This window comes from Lepisosteus oculatus, chromosome 24 (genome assembly GCF_040954835.1).
Source record: "Lepisosteus oculatus isolate fLepOcu1 chromosome 24, fLepOcu1.hap2, whole genome shotgun sequence".
NCBI classification, from domain to species: domain Eukaryota; kingdom Metazoa; phylum Chordata; class Actinopteri; order Semionotiformes; family Lepisosteidae; genus Lepisosteus; species Lepisosteus oculatus.
The window spans coordinates 2,035,728-2,044,722 of record NC_090719.1 but is presented as its reverse complement, the minus strand read 5'-3'; the positions used below and the strand labels follow the sequence as shown (position 1 = coordinate 2,044,722).

Genomic DNA, 8,995 nt, shown 5'->3' with positions numbered 1-8,995 from the left:
TACGATGTGTAAATGTGTTTTGTAATGAACTGAATTGTTATACGTGCACATGAAGTGAAATGTCTGGGGAGGGTCCCGTGTTTGAACAGTTCAAAATGGATCCAAAATGCAAACTCTTTCGGTGTGTAAAAACATGAAAGCTGAGTGGACCTTATCTTTATTTACTGAACAGATCCTAAACGCAATTTAGGGAGAGTTAATTGTTAATCTTGCTTTTGCCCACTCGGAGTGAGAGCGCCGGTAATTCCCCGTTAAAGAACAGGTGCGTTACAAACACCAGCGCCGGAGTTTGTGCTTTAAATAAGACGCGACGCGCGTGTGGATCCGCACTTTAAATGGAAGCCAATTTATTAGACAGCTTTAATACATCACTTATAGGACATGTATAGTACAGTTTTGTGCTTCACCGCTCGCAGACAAAGATTGCCAATAAATTAAAACGGATTCAAGACAGACGAACTTAAAAAGTTTTAAAACCTTTTGTTTCTTCGATAAATAAGTTTTGATATAAATCAACCGGTCAATACAGTGATCTCTATACAACGTCAAAATTGGGAAAATAAAACCCCAACAACAACAACAAAAAAAAAAACCGAAACTCCAAGGGTGACGGAGCGCGCAGGGTGCACATTACAAACGGATTACCCGAGGGGGAGGGAAACTGAAAGCTTGGTGGTGGGGGGGAAGAAACAAAACTGATAGATTTCGTTGCTGTTGCAAAGCTGTTAACCAGTGGAAAAGTGTTACGTCGCACCAGGAGCGAAACAAGTCCAACAAAATCGCTATATATATATATTTCCCGTTCACCACTACAGCTAGAGCTAATACGTCACAAAGCACAGTGGCAGCTGCTTGGCATTATCCAAAGAAAAAAACGGTCACACTACGTCACAGCCAGAACATCACCGGAACGGAGAGACGCTAAACAGTAACATATCTTACACAACACGTAACTCAGTGCATGGAGGGTAAAACTTCATTACTAGCCAGTGAGAAGACTTCATTTTACAGAATACAATACTGAAATACAATTGGCCCCTTAAACGTTTGCAAGCAATGACCTTTTGACACAAAAAGTTACTTTTTTTTTTTGTACTTACTCATGGAGGAGAAATGCTTCCTTAAGCCGTGGGTCAGAGGAGGAAGCTGGGAAGCAGGATTTTGTTTTCCTGTCTGAAACCGCTCCCTTCCGCCCCCCTCCCCCCAACCCCCCTTTTTCGCGGACTCCAGTATGAACCCCATCCCAGACTCTCCTGTCCAGCTGCCCGGCCTCACTGACGAAGCACATTTTGCAGGATCCCTCGGGAACAGGTTGGATAGGAGTCTACTATCCAGAGTTTCCTGGGACCCCTTAAATCATGTCTCCCAGAATTCCTGTCTCCTGTGCACTGTGTTCCCTGTGGAGAGCAGGTACTCCTGTGTGCACTGCCTGAACACGTTCCTCCTCTGACCACCCAGACGAAGCGGAAAGGAAAGATAGATGCTATTAATAAATCAGAGGGTCACAAACAGTCTTACACATTCTAGCAGGTTTCATAGAGCATTCAATGTTACATTTGGTACTTAACGTTAAATGGTGCTTTTTCGACGTTTAAATCTTTGCATCCATTGTAAAAGAGGAGCCTCAAAGATATATTTTTTTTCTTATTTTGTTTCAGCAATTCTTTTTTTAAAATGATTATTTTTTTTCTCTAGCAAGATGCATACATTTAATATAGGAAGGAAGAATGACATCACTGTGATGTCACCAGACAACAGGTTGTCTGATTGGTGGATGGATGGGAGGGGACTGGAGGGGGCGGGGCTTCAGGGAGGGGGCGGGGCAGAAGATCAGATCTGCGAAAGGGGAGCGAGGCCAGGGAGGTGATTTTTAGCTGGTGTTTTCCTCGTCTGGTTTATTCATCGTCTTTAGTGCATCGAGAAGCCGGGTGGGGGTGAAGACATGAGTCGACCCTGCAGGAAGGAGAGCGAAGGGGGGAGAGAGAGAGACAGACGGACTGGTGTTAGTCAGGTTGACTGCGGCTGTTACTCTGAAAATGTGTTTTCAGCTGTTCTGATTTACAGGAAGATTTAAAATCCGAGGAAACTAACTTCCCAAGCTGGAAATTCAAAAGCTTTTGTAGCGTTTACTGTTCATCCAGCTAACTAATGATCTGCAAGGAGTTACCACAGGTTTTAAATATGGGTTAACGAGGCTGGGAGTGCCTTAACAAGATCTTTCAGATTAGTTAAAGGGGCGAATAACCACTGGAGAGATGCAGAGAAGAGCTGCATGCACATGCTCTGTCTGAAGAACAGACTGCACACAGTGCAGCCTTTCTCCATTTCTTTGTACGATGATGTCACCACAATCCAGAATGCCAGACAGGAACTCTTCACTCGTGGGGTTTGATGGTGCACCGGACAGTGATGTCACTATGCTGTAATGACATCACACACTAGGTGGTGACATCATAGTTGGGCAAGAGCAGCCCCAGCGGACCAGACCAGATTGATAAGTGATACTCTCAGCACACGATGCGAGTGTCACCATGCCATGCAAGCAACGGTCTACAGACTGCAGCAGGATGGACAAACAGATGAAACAAGCTTTTGCATTTGTTAAACCATCCTGCGTTGCTTCTTAACCGGAGTTAAAGCAAAACGAAGTTTGAGAGCAGACGAAGTAACAAAATAGAGGTATTGCGTTATTGTTTTTTGTAAAAGCTGAAGACACATTTCTTACACCATATAGGAGCGATGTTTCTTCTTGGGTTTTTTTTGATCACTTGTTTCTGTAGCAAAGCTGCAGGTATCACTGCTGCCTGGCAGGTGGCGCTGTTTCAGTCCAGGGATGTAGTGCCATCCACGAGCTCAGAAATGAGCTGAAGAGTCTAGTGCCGAGATCCAGACGTTGTAATTTTACTGGAGAAACTCCAGTATTTGCTCAGCTCGACTGGACCGCTAACAAAGAACTCTTTCATTTAAACAGCCTGCGGGTGTTTATTTAGCTCGCTATGAAACTTGGTGTTTCATTTTTTTTCCCCTCTTTCTGCGCAAACGTTAAAAAGACCAGACGTGACAAGCCGGTTTAAGTTGATGTACCCCCGGGGTACGCAGGCAGATTGTGTGAGAGTGCGTAAACGTGCACAGCACGGAGAGCAACTTGGATTGGGCTTGTCAGGTCCGGCAGGCCCGGAGAATACCTGGAGCTTTGCTCACTGCGCACAGAAACGCACAAGACGGCAACCGCGGCAGTGTGGCTCAGCAAAGGAATTTAAAAAAAAAAACACACATGAATAGAAAGGAAAACGTCCGTTTTATTGTTAAAAAAAAACATCGATGGCTTTCTGTTTTCTGCAAGCGGTGCTGGACGCGGCAGTATGCTCTCCCATACTGCACAGGGTAGCAGCTCTACTTGTAGAAAATTAAAAGTAAGTAAAATGATTTAAAAAAAAAAAACGGTTATTGCTTTAGCAGGTTCCCAATTCCTAGCCCTGTGCAGGTTAGTGGCCCCAGTTAACTCGACGCCGACGACGCCAATCTGTGCCGCAGGAGGTGTCGGGGTATCAGGGGAGTGGGTGTGAGGGTCCCGGGGTCCGAGCTGGCCTGGGGATGGGATCTGGGGGTGGCCGAAGCTGGTGCGATTTCTAAGCGATTCTCAGGATCAATGTCGTTATGGGTCACAGAAGCACCCCATTTGAAAATAGCAGCGCCTAGACCTCAAGCCTCCTCCTTCGCTTAATTGAACCCGTTAGTTGGCTTAATTGAGGAGCGCTCGTCACGTGTCCCCAGCCTTCGGCGACTGGTGACGTCAGGGAGGGCCGTAAGAGCTGCCGGAAGCAAAGACGAGGATCTCGGCCCTGCGGGACCCACCTGTGAGTGTAGCGCTATGAGAGAAGCCGAGACGAGCCCAGGTGAGTGCGGCAGGCTTGCCTGTCTCCTTGATAAACCTGGGATAGAAAGAGTTGTGTCAGGAGAGCTAGTGGAACAGTCGGGGGGCAGTGATCCAGTCAAGACCCATGTTGTGCAGAGATTTAAATCTAATTTTAAATGTAAAGATGCATTATTGTATTATTTCGTTACACCCTGCTAAGCGGCTGTTGCACCGCAATTTCCCTCACGGGATCAATAAAGTATCTAAAATTAGTACAGATGATAACTGCGCCCTTTGTGAAGGTGGCCTTGAAACCGTCCCGCATTTATTTTGTGATGATGTCCTATTGCAAAATGTCAAAACTTCCTGGCCTGTTTTGCAAACATATCAAAAGAGGCTGATATTGGTATTTTTCAAAGAAATACACGGTACTTCAATCCCGTTGGGAAATAATACGATGTGTAAATGTGTTTTGTAATGAACTGAATTGTTATACGTGCACATGAAGTGAAATGTCTGGGGAGGGTCCCGTGTTTGAACAGTTCAAAATGGATCCAAAATGCAAACTCTTTCGGTGTGTAAAAACATGAAAGCTGAGTGGACCTTATCTTTATTTACTGAACAGATCCTAAACGCAATTTAGGGAGAGTTAATTGTTAATCTTGCTTTTGCCCACTCGGAGTGAGAGCGCCGGTAATTCCCCGTTAAAGAACAGGTGCGTTACAAACACCAGCGCCGGAGTTTGTGCTTTAAATAAGACGCGACGCGCGTGTGGATCCGCACTTTAAATGGAAGCCAATTTATTAGACAGCTTTAATACATCACTTATAGGACATGTATAGTACAGTTTTGTGCTTCACCGCTCGCAGACAAAGATTGCCAATAAATTAAAACGGATTCAAGACAGACGAACTTAAAAAGTTTTAAAACCTTTTGTTTCTTCGATAAATAAGTTTTGATATAAATCAACCGGTCAATACAGTGATCTCTATACAACGTCAAAATTGGGAAAATAAAACCCCAACAACAACAACAAAAAAAAAAACCGAAACTCCAAGGGTGACGGAGCGCGCAGGGTGCACATTACAAACGGATTACCCGAGGGGGAGGGAAACTGAAAGCTTGGTGGTGGGGGGGAAGAAACAAAACTGATAGATTTCGTTGCTGTTGCAAAGCTGTTAACCAGTGGAAAAGTGTTACGTCGCACCAGGAGCGAAACAAGTCCAACAAAATCGCTATATATATATATTTCCCGTTCACCACTACAGCTAGAGCTAATACGTCACAAAGCACAGTGGCAGCTGCTTGGCATTATCCAAAGAAAAAAACGGTCACACTACGTCACAGCCAGAACATCACCGGAACGGAGAGACGCTAAACAGTAACATATCTTACACAACACGTAACTCAGTGCATGGAGGGTAAAACTTCATTACTAGCCAGTGAGAAGACTTCATTTTACAGAATACAATACTGAAATACAATTGGCCCCTTAAACGTTTGCAAGCAATGACCTTTTGACACAAAAAGTTACTTTTTTTTTTTGTACTTACTCATGGAGGAGAAATGCTTCCTTAAGCCGTGGGTCAGAGGAGGAAGCTGGGAAGCAGGATTTTGTTTTCCTGTCTGAAACCGCTCCCTTCCGCCCCCCTCCCCCCAACCCCCCTTTTTCGCGGACTCCAGTATGAACCCCATCCCAGACTCTCCTGTCCAGCTGCCCGGCCTCACTGACGAAGCACATTTTGCAGGATCCCTCGGGAACAGGTTGGATAGGAGTCTACTATCCAGAGTTTCCTGGGACCCCTTAAATCATGTCTCCCAGAATTCCTGTCTCCTGTGCACTGTGTTCCCTGTGGAGAGCAGGTACTCCTGTGTGCACTGCCTGAACACGTTCCTCCTCTGACCACCCAGACGAAGCGGAAAGGAAAGATAGATGCTATTAATAAATCAGAGGGTCACAAACAGTCTTACACATTCTAGCAGGTTTCATAGAGCATTCAATGTTACATTTGGTACTTAACGTTAAATGGTGCTTTTTCGACGTTTAAATCTTTGCATCCATTGTAAAAGAGGAGCCTCAAAGATATATTTTTTTTCTTATTTTGTTTCAGCAATTCTTTTTTTAAAATGATTATTTTTTTTCTCTAGCAAGATGCATACATTTAATATAGGAAGGAAGAATGACATCACTGTGATGTCACCAGACAACAGGTTGTCTGATTGGTGGATGGATGGGAGGGGACTGGAGGGGGCGGGGCTTCAGGGAGGGGGCGGGGCAGAAGATCAGATCTGCGAAAGGGGAGCGAGGCCAGGGAGGTGATTTTTAGCTGGTGTTTTCCTCGTCTGGTTTATTCATCGTCTTTAGTGCATCGAGAAGCCGGGTGGGGGTGAAGACATGAGTCGACCCTGCAGGAAGGAGAGCGAAGGGGGGAGAGAGAGAGACAGACGGACTGGTGTTAGTCAGGTTGACTGCGGCTGTTACTCTGAAAATGTGTTTTCAGCTGTTCTGATTTACAGGAAGATTTAAAATCCGAGGAAACTAACTTCCCAAGCTGGAAATTCAAAAGCTTTTGTAGCGTTTACTGTTCATCCAGCTAACTAATGATCTGCAAGGAGTTACCACAGGTTTTAAATATGGGTTAACGAGGCTGGGAGTGCCTTAACAAGATCTTTCAGATTAGTTAAAGGGGCGAATAACCACTGGAGAGATGCAGAGAAGAGCTGCATGCACATGCTCTGTCTGAAGAACAGACTGCACACAGTGCAGCCTTTCTCCATTTCTTTGTACGATGATGTCACCACAATCCAGAATGCCAGACAGGAACTCTTCACTCGTGGGGTTTGATGGTGCACCGGACAGTGATGTCACTATGCTGTAATGACATCACACACTAGGTGGTGACATCATAGTTGGGCAAGAGCAGCCCCAGCGGACCAGACCAGATTGATAAGTGATACTCTCAGCACACGATGCGAGTGTCACCATGCCATGCAAGCAACGGTCTACAGACTGCAGCAGGATGGACAAACAGATGAAACAAGCTTTTGCATTTGTTAAACCATCCTGCGTTGCTTCTTAACCGGAGTTAAAGCAAAACGAAGTTTGAGAGCAGACGAAGTAACAAAATAGAGGTATTGCGTTATTGTTTTTTGTAAAAGCTGAAGACACATTTCTTACACCATATAGGAGCGATGTTTCTTCTTGGGTTTTTTTTGATCACTTGTTTCTGTAGCAAAGCTGCAGGTATCACTGCTGCCTGGCAGGTGGCGCTGTTTCAGTCCAGGGATGTAGTGCCATCCACGAGCTCAGAAATGAGCTGAAGAGTCTAGTGCCGAGATCCAGACGTTGTAATTTTACTGGAGAAACTCCAGTATTTGCTCAGCTCGACTGGACCGCTAACAAAGAACTCTTTCATTTAAACAGCCTGCGGGTGTTTATTTAGCTCGCTATGAAACTTGGTGTTTCATTTTTTTTCCCCTCTTTCTGCGCAAACGTTAAAAAGACCAGACGTGACAAGCCGGTTTAAGTTGATGTACCCCCGGGGTACGCAGGCAGATTGTGTGAGAGTGCGTAAACGTGCACAGCACGGAGAGCAACTTGGATTGGGCTTGTCAGGTCCGGCAGGCCCGGAGAATACCTGGAGCTTTGCTCACTGCGCACAGAAACGCACAAGACGGCAACCGCGGCAGTGTGGCTCAGCAAAGGAATTTAAAAAAAAAAACACACATGAATAGAAAGGAAAACGTCCGTTTTATTGTTAAAAAAAAACATCGATGGCTTTCTGTTTTCTGCAAGCGGTGCTGGACGCGGCAGTATGCTCTCCCATACTGCACAGGGTAGCAGCTCTACTTGTAGAAAATTAAAAGTAAGTAAAATGATTTAAAAAAAAAAAACGGTTATTGCTTTAGCAGGTTCCCAATTCCTAGCCCTGTGCAGGTTAGTGGCCCCAGTTAACTCGACGCCGACGACGCCAATCTGTGCCGCAGGAGGTGTCGGGGTATCAGGGGAGTGGGTGTGAGGGTCCCGGGGTCCGAGCTGGCCTGGGGATGGGATCTGGGGGTGGCCGAAGCTGGTGCACGTGTGTGCCTGTCGTATCAAAGTGTCCCTCGATGGCGTGCTCCTATCTGAGAAGGAAGTGATCAGTGTCTGTGTGGGGGGGTGAGGGGGACTTGCCTTTAAGCTCGCGGTGTGTGGGAGTGAGCTCAGAGCCCAGCCTTCTAGATAACAAGTCGAGCCGCCGGTAAGCAGCGTGAATGTTATGGCGCTGAGGCATTAAGCAGGCGCACTGCTATGGAGAAAGCAGGGGCCTGCCTGTGACCTAGATGAGCTGTTGGGAGCCAAAAGTTTGTCGTTTTGCGCGGGCGACGGGCAGAGATGCATTATCCTGTTCCTCAGGGGGCGGTATCCAGAAGGACAGTGCTGGATATGGGTATCCCAGGGAAGTGTCTTCCGGAGCTCGGCCAGCAGGCCGTGGCTGAGCGCTCTGTGTCTTGGGTGTCCGGTTGTGCTGTTTTGCGCTAGAGGCCTGTCGAGTGAGCAGGACTACACCCCCAGCCTCCTGAGGGAAGGTGTGTGTGTGTGTGTGTGTGTGTGTGTGTGTGTGTGTGTGTGTGTGTGTGTGTGTGTGTGTGTTCTGTCCCCGCCGGTCTGGGCCTCTGTTCTAGGAGGGGAAGGCTTATTCCAGGGGTTGCTGGAGCTGATTGGACCAGCACCACCGATTGGGTCGGGTTCGACTCTGCCTACAGAATCTTTTCCGGCCCTCCCATTTAAAAAAAAAAATGTGGAGCTCGGGGAATCCACCCCGTTTGGAATCGCCCGGTTTTCCTGCCCGCACATCTCCGGATTCACCGCAGTGTGACCCTCGGGAGCAGAGAGATGGCGAATTCCCCGTGGGGATCGCTGAGCCACAGCGTTCCCCCTGCGCCATTGCCGGGCGGAGCCAGGCTGGCGTCCCGGAACACCGCGGGACATTCCGCAGGGTGTGGAAAAAAGCATTTCCCCTCCGTGAACAGGAATTCCAAAATGGCGGAAGAAATACCCCCCCCACTTCTCCACTGAGGGGGGCGGGGGCGGCGACAGGGCTGTGTGATATCTGAGGGAGGAACTGCTGTGTGTGTGTGTTTTGATTTTTAACGTCC

General features: G+C 47.0%; 1 protein-coding gene across 2 annotated transcripts in view; it reads right to left on the bottom strand.

The window, feature by feature from the left end:
• Window positions 1–325: 325 nt before the first annotated feature.
• stxbp1a (syntaxin binding protein 1a) overlaps window positions 326–8,995 on the bottom strand; it is a 34,861-nt gene continuing 26,191 nt past the window's right edge. Inside the window, exons 19-20 of one of the 2 annotated variants that reach the window (XR_011183530.1) lie at window positions 3,856–6,262; window positions 326–1,953 (exon numbers count right to left, since the gene is read on the bottom strand). The gene's annotated coding sequence lies outside the window, so the exon portion shown is untranslated. Of the gene's footprint in view, window positions 1,954–3,855; window positions 6,263–8,995 lie in introns of those variants that run through there. The other variant, XM_069183529.1, reaches the window with a different exon arrangement.